Source organism: Triturus cristatus, chromosome 1_1 (genome assembly GCF_964204655.1).
Source record: "Triturus cristatus chromosome 1_1, aTriCri1.1, whole genome shotgun sequence".
Taxonomy (NCBI): Eukaryota; Metazoa; Chordata; class Amphibia; order Caudata; family Salamandridae; genus Triturus; species Triturus cristatus.
In genome coordinates this window covers 276,969,554-276,986,696 of record NC_140579.1, presented here as the reverse complement: position 1 = coordinate 276,986,696, position 17,143 = coordinate 276,969,554, and positions in this window count along the sequence as shown.

Here is a 17,143-nt window from a genome sequence, read left to right as displayed (position 1 = left end):
AACTATAGTTTTTTAATTTTTAATAGTTTATAAATTATATCTCATAGTTAATACATGTAGCTCATTAATATTTTAAGTGATCTTATAACCAGCACCTTCTCTCAGTTTGATCTTTCTGGAGTGGGAATATTAAATTATATAGGGTTAATGTCCAGCACCTGTCCTGACTTAATGTTAGCTGGAGTGGGAATAGTAAATTATATACAGTTAGTGTCCAGCATCTTCCTTGAGTTTATGTTAACTGGAGTGGGAATAGTAAATTATATAGGGTTACTGTCCAGCACCTTTCTTGAGTTTATGTTAACTGGAGTGGGAATAGTAAATCATATAGGGTTAATGTCCAGCACCTTTCCTGACTTAATGTTAACTGGAGTGGGAATAGTAAATTATATAGGGTTACTGTCCAGCACCTTTCTTGAGTTTATGTTAACTGGAGTGGGAATAGTAAATTATATAGGGTTACTGTCCAGCACCTTTCTTGAGTTTATGTTAACTGGAGTGGGAATAGTAAATTATATAGGGTTAATGTCCAGCACCTGTCCTGACTTAATGTTAACTGGAGTGGGAATAGTAAATTATATACAGTTAGTGTCCAGCATCTTCCCTGAGTTTATGATATCTGGAGTGGGAATATTAAATTATTTAGGGTTAGTGTCCAGCACCTTTCCTGACTTTATGTTAACTGGAGTGGGAATAGTAAATTATATAGGGTTACTGTCCAGCACCTTTCTTGAGTTTATGTTAACTGGAGTGGGAATAGTAAATTATATAGGGTTACTGTCCAGCACCTTTCTTGAGTTTATGTTAATTGGAGTGGGAATAGTAAATTATATAGGGTTAATGTCCAGTACCTGTCCTGACTTAATGTTAACTGGAGTGGGAATAGTAAATTATATACAGTTAGTGTCCAGCATCTTCCCTGAGTTTATGATATCTGGAGTGGGAATATTAAATTTTTTAGGGTTAGTGTCTAGCACCTTTCCGGACTTTATGTTAACTGGAGTGGGAATAGTAAATTATATAGGGTTACTGTCCAGCACCTTTCTTGAGTTTATGTTAACTGGAGTGGGAATAGTAAATTATATAGGGCTACTGTCCAGCACCTTTCTTCAGTTTATGTTAACTGGAGTGGGAATAGTAAATTATATAGGGTTACTGTCCAGCACCTTTCCTGACTTTATGTTAACTGGAGTGGGAATATTAAATTATATACGGTTACTGTCCAGCACCTTTCTTGAATTTATGTTAACTGGAGTGGGAATAGTAAATTATATAGGGTCACTGTCCAGCACATTTCCTGAATTTATGTTAACTGGAGTGGGAATAGTAAATTATATAGGGTTATTGTCCAGCACCTTTCTTGAGTTTATGTTAACTGGAGTGAGATTAGTAAATTATATAGGGCTACTGTCCAACACCTTTCATGAGTTTATGTTAACTGCAGTGGGAATAGTAAATTATATAGGGTTACTGTCCAGCACCTTTCCTGACTTAATGTTAACTGGAGTGGGAATAGTAAATTATATACAGTTAGTGTCCAGCATCTTCTCTGAGTTTATGATATCTGGAGTGGGAATATTAAATTATTTAGGGATAGTGTCCAGCACCTTTCCTGACTTTATGTTAACTGGAGTGGGAATAGTAAATTATATAGGGTTACTGTCCAGCACTTTTATTGATTTTATGTTAACTGGAGTGGGAATAGTAAATTATATAGGGTTAGTGTCCAGCAGTTTTCCTGACTTTAATGTAAGTGAAATGGGAATAGTAATTTCTATAGGGTTAGTGTGCTGAATGTATATGTATTGTGTTAATGAAGTATGCTTTTGGATGTAATTGAGGATAAAAAATGTGATTTTTACATTTAAAAAAAAAAAATTAGCTACATTATATATGTGAGAGTTATAAATTAGGAAATCCAATGACACATTTTATCTTTTTATATAATCTTTATTTTTTTTAAAGAAACTAGTCAGATGATTTTTTTTTTTATTTACAGAATGGAGTATACATTAGTAGAGATACAGGAAATATGCTTTCATTTGTGTCTTTTTCAAATGTTTAAATTAAAATAAAATGTATTCATATTATTACATTTCATAACAGAAGTATTGATAATAACAAAAAAACATACATAACATTTATTACTTTTTAACATTGTTAGCAAAAAAACATTCTTACAGTATTCATATAATAATGTTTTTGTTGGCTATATACATAAAAAATATCATTGCATATTTAATTTCTGAAGAATATTTTTTCATTTTGATTTTGTTGTTGTACATAATTAGTACATGATACAAATTATGTTTTTATGCAATGTATTTTTAATGATTATTAATAATATTATTGTAGGAAATGTTAATAATATTAATTTTTATATTTTATAATTATATGAAAACTAATTTTTGTAACATGTACATTTTGTTAATAAATGTTAAATAATATAAACATTTTCTTAGTGTTTGTACAGTTGTGAAAATAAATTACTGTATTATAATCATAATAATAATGTTTTTATAATTATTATGAATATAATTTTTAAAGGTATTATTTTTTAGAAAATAATTTTCTACTAATTTTGATACATTTATGTGATATTTTTATATGATTATAATGTGTTCAATTTATTTACACTGATTTAAGCAGGGATTTTCATTTGAATGGGATTATTTTGTAACCTGTTCATGTTATTTTGGGTCATGTTGGAATGAGGAAGTTCGCGGTTGGAAGCTGCTTCGCGTTGAGCAAGGTAAGGGGTGTTTTAAGTATTAAGTGTTATTAAATACTTATGTTTAGGGTAGTTAGGATGTTTATAGTGTATTGATAGATAATTTAAAATGTTTTGGGTGTTTTTGACGTGTTACTAATGATTTAGTTACGTCTGTTTGTTTACTGGTAGTGACGTAGTTTTCGAAGTAAATATTGTGATTAAATATGTGTTGTTTTTAAATGATGTAATTGTATTTATTAAATGTATTTGGGTGTGATTGTGTGGGTGGGTATGTTTTCTTCTGTTTTTCAGGTAAATGTTGATCGATGTGTTTTTCAAAGACCAACACGCGTTTTTTTTTTTTTAAAGCGTGTGTTACTTGATTTAATTAATATTGTTAACACACTTTTTAAGTTTTTACGGGATTTCATGGAGCGTTTATTTAGATTTTTAAATTGTTTTCGGGTTTTTGAGGGTTTGGATATTATGATGAAAAGAGAGACGTTTTTTTTTTTTTTTTAAAGTGTGTTTTAGTTAATGGAACAAATAAAGTTATCACACTGTTTTTTTTAACCCGGATTTCCTGGAGCGTTTGTTACAATTTTGACCTTTTTTTCGGATTTTTGAATGTTTCACGTTTTTGGATTGGCCGAGGATGGATTTACATTGGATGTGTTTATTTTTTCTTTTTACTTGGTGGAATTCATCTTGTATGGGTACATCAATGGTAAGTTATATTTTGTGAACATTTGGGTGGGAAATGTTATTATAGTTTATTGTTATATATATTACATTTACAGAATTAATATTTAATTGTACATATATATTTCTTCTAAGAAAATGAAATGTTTCTGACAATTATATATTATTTCTGAAAATATAGTATTAATTTATGATTGCAATAGTTTATTGTATTGACCTATTTCATTTATTAGCTGTGTGTATGTTAATTATAAAATGCTTTTGGCTATTAGTGATAGGTAGTCTAGTCCACTTGTTGATGGGTATAGGTTTACTTGACTTTGTAGTAGATCAAACATTTGTTTGGTTTGTTTTGTTAATTTAGGACCTATTTGAGTCACAGATTGTTGCATCCGTAATTCTTGGTAGCTTTGTTCTTTTTGTAGAGATTCCACCAGTTTTTGTAGGGTAGGTTTCCCTCTGCTTGTAGTTGCTTGGAAGGCATTATGCCATCCTTCAACACTATTGTTTGTTTTGGATTGTTTATTTAAGGTACTCAGGTATACATTCCACCAAGGAATGTGGAACTTTGGTTGTCTTCTATGTCCTGATCTATGTAATCTTCCCACCCAGGTGTCCTCAAAGTAGTCTAGAAGTTGGCTTAATTTGTCTTCGTTCTTTTTGTAATAGGGACTTTCAATGAGAATATTATAGTGTTCTGCTACATCTGTTACAGGTACGTATGCTAGTGCTATTAGTTTTTTAACCTGGTAGGCAAAAGTACTATCTGTAGCATATTGTACACTTAGGGTGGACTTTTGCAGATGTCTCCATAGACTCTGGTTAAAATGATAATAGCAACCTTGGATTGCTGTGTGTGGATAATTTTTTAGTATTGAATTGATCATGGCTAATTCGAAATCAATAATTATTTTTTGTGGGAAAAAATTATTGGTTTCTTCTTGAATTTTGGTTAATATTTCTATGTATGTTGTTTGCTGTTTATTTGGTAAGAGGGCATAGATGAATGGAATGTTAGAATGGTGGTACAATCCATGCACTGTGTACAGCTGGTAAAATGGTTTTGGACAAACTTTAAAAGTTCCATCCATCATCCAAGTGTCACATTGTTGTAATTTCACTAAATTGTTTGCAGTAGCAAACATAATTATTCTTTTATCAGGAGATTTGTTGTCAAAAAAAATAAATGGTTCATTACTGTGAGTTATGCTTAATTCTGGGGGAATAATTACTGTCTCAAATGTTTTAGGGGTAGGTAAAGTTTTGGTAGTTAGTTTTTTTTGTCTAGCTATAGTTCTTTTTAAACAATCAATTGGGGGTAATTGTGCTGATGCATGGTGTGGTATTTTAATTAATTGTTCTTTGAGTATTTGGGTGGTGGGTTTATCAGTGCTAGTACTTGCTTCTTTAATGTTTTCAAGAGCATTTCTAACTTCTATCTCTGTAATATTGGGGGGGTGATTATGTTCTTTTACAGAAAGAACAGTGATTTCTTTTGTAATAGCTCTACCATAGCATTTGTTTGAGTAGTATTTGCTACATTTCCAAAACATTTTCAGACCACTTTGTTTTTCTTGTGTATATACATAACCCATATAACATAACAACATTTTATTTTTTTGAGATGTTATAAATTCTGCACCTTCAGTCATGTTGTTCTGTATTATGCTAGGGGAGATGAAAAAATATTTTGTAAATATAAACAATGTTATAGATATTTTAAATATATTTACATTTTAGTGAATATACTTACAATGTTTAATTTGATGTGTTGAAAGATGTTAATTAGCTGACTTCAAGCTTTCAGTTTAATCTTGGAGATAGATTATCTGTTGATAAGAAAAAAAAATATTGTTAATAGTTGGATACATTATTTTGAATGTGCTACTGTTTTAAGGGGGAAAGTAACATTCTGGATGCGTATTTTAGGCTGTTTAATGATTGAGGTTTATATACTTACTTATGTGTTTGGTCCAGTAGGTGATTGCGTAGAAGGTAGTTTTCGATGGTTCAGTGGTTTTCTGTAGAGGCGAGAAATAAGGAAAAAATATTTTTTAGAATAATTTTTTGTAATTAATAGTTGTAGGTCGGTAGGAAAAAGTAAAACAATACTTACATTGATTAATATTAGAGTTGTGGGGGTGTCCAAAATATTTCGGTAATTTTAGGAGGTATCTATAGAGGAGAAATGAATGTAATTAAATCAAGTGTAGTACATTCATTTATAGAAATAGTTTCAGCTGTAGAATTGTAGATTCGTTGCTTTATAAATAGAGTAAAACTTACTTTCTGTAGTTGTTAAATTTTCTTTAGGATTGTAATTCTTCTTTCAGGAAATAGTTGAGTAGAGTTTCGTCTTCTTTCTTCTTTTCAGTTTGTAGTGTGAAAGAGATGTTGAAATGTAGTGGTTTTATAGTGTGCAATTAATTAGTTGCTTCATTTCATTGGTTTAATTTGAAATGTGAGCATCTCATTGGTCCACATGAATTTTTTTTTTATCTACTGGCTGTTTGTTTCCTTGTAAGGAAAACGCTAATTAGCAACTTATTAGTAGTAAGTAATTGTTTATTTGTATTATTACATGCTTTAAATATATTTTTAAATTTGGTTTAATGGATGTATAATAATTATAACATTATTTATGTTATGAAATGTATTCATATAGTTTATGGAATGTTTATTTTTAAATGTATATGTTAGAAGGAAAATTTTAATGTTATTTAGGTGTTTTATTATGTATTACAATGTTAATGTATGTGTTGGGCTTAAAGTATATTATCTAAATATTTTTTTAGATAGTCGATATAGCGAAATTAACTATATTTTGGTTGTCTATATTTTTGTTTTCGATAATTTTAACATTTACATAGTAATTTAAGAGTAGACGATAATGTTGTTAACTATATTTTTAACTTCGATATAATCATATACGATAATTTGTAAAGACGATATTGTGTACTCGATATTTTAGTATTTTCTTAAATAAGTATGGTGAGTCGATAATATTGTAGTCGATAATTTGGCAACGATATTTTAAGTACTCGATATTTTGGTAATCGATATTATGTCAGTGATCCGGTAAATAGAGTCCTGGCTGGGCTAGAAAAGTTCAGCGCCGCATATCTAGACGATATCGCGGTTTTCAGTTCCGAATGGAGTGAGCACCTCCAGAACCTCCGGAGATTCATCCGGGGGTACGGCAGCCTTGTCGGTCCCCTCACGGAACTCACGTCCAAGAAACAGCCCAAGAAAGTGCAGTGGACCTCTATATGCCAGGAGGCGTTCGATGCCCTGAAAGCGGCCATGTGTACGGCCCCCGTGCTCCAGGCCCCCGACTACTCCAAGGAGTTTGTTGTACAAACTGATGCCTCCGAGCAGGGCATTGGGGCAGTCCTGTCACAGGTGAATGACCAAGGACTAGACCAGCCCGTAGCCTTCCTCAGCCGAAGGCTGTTACCCAGAGAACAGAAGTGGAGCACCATTGAGCGCGAGGCGTTCGCCGTAGTCTGGGCCCTCAAGAAATTACGACCCTATCTGTTCGGCACCCATTTCAAAGTCCAAACCGACCATCGCCCCCTGCGATGGCTCATGCAGATGCGAGGGGAAAACCCAAACTATTGCGGTGGTCAATCTAGAGCACCGCCCTGGTACTGACCACACCAACGCTGACGGCCTCTCCCGGTTCTTCCGCCTCAGCGAAGAGAACCCCCAAGAGGATGGGTAGTTCTCTCCGGCTTTCAGCTGGGGGGGACGCGTGTTAGACCCGGCCTTGTGGCATGACCATCCCTGACCCCTAGCCACACCCCCTGACCCGTACACCTCATTCAGTCCCTCATTACACAGCAAAGCCGGTCCTGCCCGCCAGGACCCACACACACCCGACCCGGACTTCCCTGTCCGTGCCCTCCATCTTCCCAGCACCACAGGGCCCGCGTGCCCACTTCATTCACCTACGATGGCCGCCCGGCTCCAGCGCAACCCAGGCCTAGAGGCGCCACCCGGGCTGGGGAACATCGCGCTCCCCTGGAGTGAGAGAGGGAGGAGCAGTTTCCATCGCACCTCTGGCCTCCCCTCGGGAGATGGGTTTCGATCGGCCCTCCGGCCTCCCTGAGGGCTGGCTCCACGCCTGCTGAGTGTCTGGGACTCCTCCCGGCCCGGCCCTGAAAAGGATCAAAGGACAACATGGCAGGAAACTCCAACGAGCGGCCCCCAGGCGCTAAGACCCCTGCCTACACGGACCCCGGACATCAAAGAGGAGTTGACCTATAACAAGGGGTGCTCTGGGACTATCGAGAGATTCGACTCTGGAACGACAAGAGCCCTGCTGACGTGGTCGCGGCTCCCTTGCAACCTCGGAACCTCTGAGCCCGTGCTCTATTTGTACATATCCACCTTGGTGATCATAAAGATCCTACGTAGCTGAGTAGATAAAAGATCTGTTCCCAAGAACCTACCGTGTGGTGTCTCTTTGTCGTGTGGTGCCGTGTGTGCGATCCTAGATACGATACGAGACTCTTCCCCTGAGGAGTCTCCCGCCAGTGCCCGGCTACGTTACCCCGAGGGTAGGTCTCAGGGTGTTCAGGTTACCTCCCTGTCTCCCCTGGGGTCGCCTTCTAACAAAACCTCTCCGGCCCAACTCTGGCTGGAATTTGGAGGACAGAAGCAGTCTTTAGCAAGACAAGGTGCATACATAATTACTTGGGACAAGGTCCGTAAGGCAAATAAAGGAACCTTAAATAGCTACTTATGGTCAGAATTAGAACGGTATCCGGCATCGCCAGCCGCCAAATACTTGACAAACAGCCTAGTGAATCTAGGGTTACAGGAGCTGTGGAATACCCCTACCGATCATACTACGATCAAAAGAATAGTAAAGAGAACAACAAAATATCTCTCATGGATTGAAGATAAAGCGTGTGTTGCAAAGAGGTCACATGGATGGATCATTCTAAACTCCTACTCCAAACAAGGCCACCAGAGTTATCTTGACCTCGGGTATTCACGTTACATAAAATTGAAATTCCTCAAATACAGAGGGGCGTGTTACCATGCACACACCATTTCCCGCAGTGGCTGAGGGTTAATGGGGGCTCCCTCTGCCTCCGTCGGAAGACATGGAACATCTGCTGTGCTCCTGTGAGAAGCTGTTGGCGGAAAGGAAACGGTTATTGGAACACCACTTCAATCAGCGTGGAATACGCTCACAAAGACAGGCAGTTCTTGCCTGCTTTACAACTAGTGACCCGCAGCTGAATTGTAGCCTGGTGAAGTTTTTGAAGGAGGTAGAAATAAAAATGCAGAAAACTGACTTACCGGCATGTTTTTAGAGGTTCTTAAACTACGCAGAATCCTATCTATAAAGCATCAATTATGGAAGGTGGAAGAAGAGTGTATACTGGAACTTGTCCCCTCGCCATAGAGGACATTTAGAATAATACGTTTATCATTTTAATTCTATCAACACATTAAATTTTATGAATTTTTGAAAGTAATTATAAATATAGTTTTATGTGAATGTAGTTTTACTTAAGTGATGAATAATGTATTGTGTACACATTAGTGTTTTATTTTTTCTAAGGATGAACTGCAATGGTTTTAATTAACTATGCTAATAAAAATTACTTACTTACTACCCTGCCTATATGGGAGACCAGGGGAGCAGGTGAGTGCTGACTCCACTAGCTGTGACTGTGCCCCTTTTTTGTGTCTATCACTTCTGGCATTGTGTCCAGGTGTGACAGACATGCAATGTTGTTCATGGTGGGTCCCGGGGGGGGAATGCCTTATGTCTCCCATTCAGAGCCTGATGTGGGTCATATCTGCACTCCTCACTTGCATTGTGCTTACTGTGACAATCACTGCATGGTGCATGCCACATTCAGCCTGGCTAATCTCCTTGGGAATGTTGTTTCCATAGTCCTGATGTGATTCTGTGGTCCCCCCAGTGTGACTGTACCCACAGATGTGTGTGAGTTGAGTGTACCTGTGGTGATAGTGTCCAAATGATGTGTACGGCCCCTGGACATTGGTGTGTGTGTAAGTCCCCTGTCATGTGGGTGAGTGTCTATGTGGAATGTTGCACCCCAGATGCATGGAGGATGCATATGCCCTGCCCCTCTGATATGAGCAGGGAGCCGTGCTGTGTGTCTGACGTGCTGAGCTAGGCCCACACCTGTGACTCCCCCCAGTCAAGTGGCACATGTGCAGAGTGATGTTTGTACCTGCAGTTGCCAATGGCAGGTGATTGTCCTGTGCCTGTGTGTGTCTGTGTACTCCGCTGAGGTTGCGTCAGTGGCCTGGGGCATGTGACTGCTTTGAGGTGCTGTCCATTATCCTGGTGTTGCTTGTGATGCACAGTGTGAGCCATGATCATTGATTCTCTCGCACCCCTCATGCCACCTGTGTACTTTAAATGCCACGTAGTGCATTTGGCCTTCCCCAGAGGATAATGTCCCTATGACAAAGGTGCAATGAGTTTGCTGCATACTATGCCCAATTGTTCTAATGTGTGTCTCTGTGACATGGAGCAGGTGTATTGATGTTGTCTCACTTTGTCATCCCCCCAGGTAGCCACCTACGCCAAGGGGGAGATTTGGAAGCGGGCCGTCAGGGCCGTGAGGTCAGTGGAGGGTCGCAGTCGGCGCCTGGCCCAGGTGAGGAAACGCTGGCAGGATATCCGGTGCTGGACCAGGAGGATCGCCCGGGTCCTGCTGGGGGACTCACCAGAGGGCAAGAACCGCGGGCGCCGGCGCCTGACCCACCAAATGAAGCGTGTCCTTGCGGTGGTCTTCCCTGACATGGATAGGCGGCTACAGGAGAAGCAGCAGCAGGAAGGGGGTAGGTACATGTGTGTTTGTTGTGTGTCACCAGCTTTTGGAAGTGCTCAGTCGCCTGGATACACTGCCAGGGTTTATATGTGCAGTGCATATTCTGTTCCCCAAAGTCAACCGGTCCTGTTCTTCCTCCCTTCCCCTCCTTGACATGTGTTCCCTGGTCTGTGTGTAGTCACTCTTGCACAAGGTAATCTAGGCTGGCAGTTAATCCAAGTGCCCAATGCTTGCAGCATCATGTGTGGGGGTGGTCTGTGACATGTGTTGGGACCTTGCCTGTGCCCTGTCCAGTTCAGTCATTTGGGGGTCCATGATTGTTGGCACTGATGCAGAGTCTCAACATAGGAGTATGAGGCTTAAAATTAACTGCCTTGCAGCATGCATGACCGATGTTGTGGCCTCAGACATGATGTGCATGAGGGGGAGATATGCATAGTGCGGGGTTGGTTGCTCCTGTTGCAGTCAGATCTATCCAGGACCATGGAGCAGTGTGGCCACTACAGTCCCCTGAGACACCTTTTCCTAGGAATCATGTGTGTCATCCAACACTGTGGACATTCTCTGTGTCTTCAGCATAGGTTGGCCTCTGTGGCATTGTACCCTGGCCTCATTTGTGTTTACGTAAAGTGTGCTACATGTGTACACTGTACAGGGTGACCCAATGTGGCTTGTGCACCCTCACACTGGCCAGTGCCTGTGTGCCTGTGTGTCTGTGTACAACTATCTGATGATGGTTGTTTGTCAATAATATGTGTGGTCAGCCCCACGAGGGGTAGTTAGAGTCCAATTAGGCTTTAATGGAGCCCATTAATGTGATCCCTGATTAAGAGGTGTAAGTCCTTCCTCTGTCTCAATCACATTGTCTCAGGTAGAGGGGGTTTGTGTGGGCAAGGCCTACATGTCCAAAGCATATGTCTCCTTGCCAGGTCTGGCCTGTGTGTGATGATAGTTGGAACAGACACTCAACAAGTATTGACCCAGTCATGTTGTGCAGGGTTTAATGTTTGTGCTTTGCAGCATGTGTCAAAAGTTAAAAGACATGGTTCCTGCTCATCCATTTTTGGCAACGGTGTGTGGTCCAGATGCTGTGCTCGACTGTCCACAGACACTAGCTTCTCTGTATAATTCGATATCAAGTTTTTTGCTGTCACCAGCTTTTGGAAGTGCTCAGTCGCCTGGATACACTGCCAGGGTTTATATGTGCAGTGCATATTCTGTTCCCCAAAGTCAACCGGTCCTGTTCTTCCTCCCTTCCCCTCCTTGACATGTGTTCCCTGGTCTGTGTGTAGTCACTCTTGCACAAGGTAATCTAGGCTGGCAGTTAATCCAAGTGCCCAATGCTTGCAGCATCATGTGTGGGGGTGGTCTGTGACATGTGTTGGGACCTTGCCTGTGCCCTGTCCAGTTCACAGTCATTTGGGGGTCCATGATTGTTGGCACTGATGCAGAGTCTCAACATAGGAGTGTGAGGCTTAAAATTAACTGCCTTGCAGCATGCATGACCGATGTTGTGGCCTCAGACATGATGTGCATGAGGGGGAGATATGCATAGTGCCGGGACGGTTGCTCCTGTTGCAGTCAGATCTATCCAGGACCATGGAGCAGTGTGGCCACTACAGTCCCCTGAGACACCTTTTCCTAGGAATCATGTGTGTCATCCAACACTGTGGACATTCTCTGTGTCTTCAGCATAGGTTGGCCTCTGCGGCATTTTACCCTGGCCTCATTTGTGTTTATGTAAAGTGTGCTACATGTGTACACTGTACAGGGTGACCCAATGTTGCTTGTGCACCCTCACACTGGCCAGTGCCTGTGTGTCTGTGTACAACTATCTGATGATGGTTGTTTGTGAATAATATGTGTGGTCAGCCCCACGAGGGGTAGTTAGAGTGCAATTAGGCTTTAATGGAGCCCATTAATGTGTAGAGGGGGTTTGTGTGGGCAAGGCCTACATGTCCAAAGCATATGTCTCCTTGCCAGGTCTGGCCTGTGTGTGATGATAGTCGGAACAGACACTCAACAAGTATTGACCCAGTCATGTTGTGCAGGGTTTAATGTTTGTGCTTTGCAGCATGTGTCAAAAGTTAAAAGACATGCACCCTTATGCATCAAGCCAAAATCCAGTCGGTAAAATACCGATTCGGTAATAGCTCCCGGTATTGTGTTAAAAATACCCAATCCCAATGCATCAACCCAAAACCCGAGCAAATAACGAATCGCTAAATAAATAACCTCGAACATACCGAATCGCTAATACCAAAAATGCTAATTTACCGAATCGCTAAATACCGAATCCGCAATTACCGAAATCACTATTAGCTCCCGGAAATTGCCAATAGCAAATAAAGAATCGCACCCCAATGCAAGAAAACTCGCTAATTCCGAAAATCCCAAAAATCGCTATTTTGCCAGAGCTAAATAAGGGGAATCAAAACCTGGAGGTAAAGTCAAAAAATAAAAATAAAAAAAAAAAAAAATATTCCTACATGTGCAAATGATTGAGGCAATCACTAAACCCTTAAATTTGGCCCAGGAGACCCTGTTGGCTCCCCCAAAATGGCTGCCCTCTACGTGCTTGCAAGGAGGATGCGGATCAATGCAGCAGGACAGCGCAGGAGAAGGGTACAGGAGAGAGTGTTCAGACTGCGCATAACCCTGCTCGGCCAGAATGAGGACGAGGTGTACCAGAAATATCGCCTCAATCGCGCTATGATCATGCGCCTGATTGCAGACCTGGAACCATTACTGCAGCACCAGACCCACCGGACAAATGCTATCCCTGCGCACGTTCAGGTACTATGCAGCCTGCACCTACTGGCCTCTGGGAGTTTCCAGGGGGTAATTGCGGTTGCTGGAGGTGTTTCGCAAAGCGCACTGTCACGCTTCTTCCAAAAATTCCTAGATGCCATGCTGACAATGCTCCACAGACACATCAGCTTCCCCACAACCCCACAGCAGTTGGACCGCACTAAACAGGCATTCTACCAGGTGGCACAATTTCCACATGTGATTGGATGCATCGACTGCACGCATATCCCCATATGCCCTCCGTCAGCAAATGAGTACCTTTTCAGGAACCGCAAGTCATACCACTCGATCAACGTGCAGGTTGTGTGCGATGCCAACAACATCATAACGGACCTAGTGGCACAATTCCCAGGGAGCACACACGACTCATACATCTTCCGCAACAGTGGAATGCACAGGCGACTACTCAATGGCGAATTTGGAGAGGGACTCCTGTTAGGTAAGTAGAACTACGCTTCCCCACACCAACACCACACATGTATGTACATCACCAATGCTAAGTCTATGCTTCTATCTTCTAGGTGACAGTGCTTACGCCCTGCGGGAATACATACTAACCCCATACCTAAATCCAGCAACCCCGCAGGAACATCGCTACAACGCTGCACACATCAGCACGAGGAATGTGATAGAGCGGACTTTTGGGATTCTCAAGAGCCGCTTCCGTATCCTCCACAAGACTGGCGGCGCAATGCTATACCAACCAGACACATGCTGTCGAATAATTGCTGTATGTGCAATGCTGCACAACATTGCCACCAGAAGGGGGATACCCATGGAGGTGGACAGGGATGACGACCCCCAGGCTGACCAACCACCCGCCCAACGACGACCGGCACACATCCCAAACACAGCAGAGGGCCATAGGAGGCGGACAGACATAACGCAAAATCATTTTTGACCCTGGGTAAAATGAGACATTACAAGTTGGTGTTGGGTGCAACTGTTTAATGCACAGTAGCACTGAGGATTGTGCAACAGAACTAGCATTGTGAATCATGCTCCGATTGCATAAATGTAAATAAAAGGTTCCTTAAAGTCAGGCCTGTGCAAACAGAATAATTGGATGGCCATGGTTGCTCCACCATGGACCTGCAGCATGTACAAATTTCTAGTGCCGCTTGCCACGTACACCAAGCCTCCGCTCAGGTGCATCCATACCCTCACCACGGCCTGTCCCCGTGGAGGCACGCGAACTTCGGCGCCTGGTGCTGGCCTCTGCCAGTGACACGCTGCTGACACTGGAGGCAGCCTCACTGGTGTCATCCCCTCCCAATGCTGCAGCACCGCATGTGCTGCTCTGAAGTTGTTCCACAGCAGTGGTGATGTGTCTCAGTGACTTGGCAACATCACCGCAGAAGTGCCCAAGGTCCACCTGCAGGGAGACTGTGCGGCGTGCCAACACAGCGGTGCAGTTGCTGTGCCGTTGTATGGCCTTGGTAGCGGCGGCAGAACGCAACATTAGCTGCCGGTTACTCCTCCTCTGGGACTCATGGCCCTCCCTGATGGCACGGGTGAGCTCACGTACCTCCTCCCTGAGCTGAGCATTGCCATCAGCAACCGCAGTGGTCTGGTCCCTGACCGCCGTGCCCATGTCCCTGACCGCGGAGCCCATGTCGGTGACTGCTGCAGTCATGGCGCGCATCTCCCTCGCTAGGCGCACGATGTTGCAGCTGATGCTAGCCACATGTCTTCCCTGCAGGTTCTGTGTGCGCAGCATCCTCTCCTCAATTGCAGAGGTTGTTGGGACATCCTGGTCAGCTGAGGAGACGGAACTGCGACGGGCCCTGTGACGCCGTGCGTGTCTTGAGCCTCCATGTGGTGCAGCAGGTGGTGTGGATGTGCGCTGCGTGGGTGCCAATTGAGGGGGGGGGGGTTGCCATCTCCTGCAAGGGCGCAACTTGGTGCCTGTGCCTCTGCGGTATTGTGGCTGCACTGGCTGCAGGCTGGCTTGCTGGTGCCGTTGCTTGTGGCGCAGGTGGTGGTGCCTTGGCTTGTGGCGCAGGTGCCTTGGCTTGTGGCACTGGTGCTGGTGCCGATGATTGTGGCGCTGGTGGAGGTGGTGCTGGTGGGGTGGCAGGTGTTGGCGGTGCGTGCGCATCCTGCACAGTCTCCTGGTCTGACTCCACGGGTGTCTCAGAGATGATCAGCTGGTCGCTGTCGTCAGAGTCCCCAGGTGATGCATCTGTGTGTGAAACAGTGCATGATTAGTGGGATGATTACACCTACATAGTGTTGTACCCATCAATGTCCCTCTGTGGTCCAACAAATGAACAGTCTACAGCCATGTACAACATATGTGTTGTGTGAGGATTTACGCCTGTGCCTGCACTCTGGGCTGACTAGACTACAACTCCCAAGATGCAGTAGTGTCATGTGTGGAACTGTCTGTGCCAGAGCTGCAGACACAGTGAGATTGGGCTGGGGGCATGGGTATGGATTTACGCTATGCTGGGTGTGGCACAGGCATGCATCTTACCTTGGGCACTTGTGGCTGCGCCGGACGTGTCCATCTGGATCACCCCCACGACGGCTTCCCGCTCTATCGTCCCTTCCACAAGGTCCTCCAGGGCTGTGTTGGATGGTGCAGTGCTTGTTCCGCCTCCAGTCCTTCTTGCCTCCCGGAGCCTCTCAGCAATCCTCTCTTTTGCGCGCTTCCGGAGGTCATACCACCGTTTTTTGAGATCGTCGATGCTGCGGCTAGTGACGCCAACCGCATTGATCCTCTCACGGATGCGCTGCCAGATGCGCCGCTTCTCAGTCTCAGGCACCTTGAGGGACAGCTTGCCAAAGAGGCGGTCGTGTTTGCTGGCCACTCCCTCGATGAGGTACTCCAGCTCCCTGTCTGAAAACTTCTTCTTGCGCTTGCGTGCAGATTCAGCGCTGGATGGCACTTCCTGCGACATGATGGATGTGTGCTGTGACTGGCAGAATCTGTGTGGCCTCACTCTGCACAGCCTGTCCTTCTTTCCAGCTCCTGTCTGCTCCTCTGTCGAGGCTATGTGGGTGGGGCAGCAGTATTTCCTGGTTGGTGATGTCATCAGCCTGTTCCCGGTGCGACGCGGCAATTTGCGATTTCGCTAATACCGATTCGGTAATTGCTAATTCGGTATTACCGAACTCGCTATTAGCCAAATCGGTATTACCGAACTCGCTATTTGCTAGTGGGGCCGTTTGCGTGCCCCGCTATTAAGGAATCGGTAAATTTAGCGATTTTTAAGGAATCGCTAAATTTTACCGAATCTGTTGATGCATGCCAATTACCGATTCCTTAATGGCGATTCCTTATTTTTCGCTATTAAGGAATCGGTATTAGTTTGGTTGATGCATATGCCCCATGGTTCCTCCAAGTTTTTTGCTGTTGTGTCATGCTCTCCATTGTTTCAAAGTGGCATGGTGGCTCAACCAACTGTGTAGTGCATGGCCTACATATGTGCGTAGTATTGTAGATGTTACTCATGATGCTTTTCATGCTATTCACTGTGACCTATGTAGTTTGGACTCATGTGTCATATGTATACAGGTGTCTGACCATTTCCTGTCTCTTCACCTTGCCCACAGCATCGTCGGGGGACACCGGCACGGACGTGGAGGAGGGATCCAGCACCGGTGCCACCAGTGCTGGGGAGTCTGGCGCAGCAAGTGGCACGGAGGGCGAGGGGAGTCAGGCGGAGGACCTGTCCAGTCCCAACACCGACTATGATGCTGACGGGTCCGAGTCTGAGCTCCCAGAGGGGGCGGAGGCTGCTCCCACAGCTGAAAGCAGCAGTACATCTCTCGCCACCCCTCCATTCCCATCACCGCCCTCCCATTTCCTCAGGTCCCTTCTGTCCGTGCTAGGAGACCACATGTCTCCTTCGTGCCAGGCACCGCACCCCCTGCCCCTGTCTCCCCTGCTGCCGTCAATGCCGAGTCTGTGGACATCCTGTGGTAGTTTCAGGTTGGTCAGACATCGCTGCTGAATGTCCTCCATGGCCACACCAGACTGCTGACACAGATGGTGTCGTACATGGAGGGCATGTCATCAGCGATGTCTGACCAATGGATGTTGCTGAGGTCCATGGACTCGTCACTGACGGCAGCAGTGGGT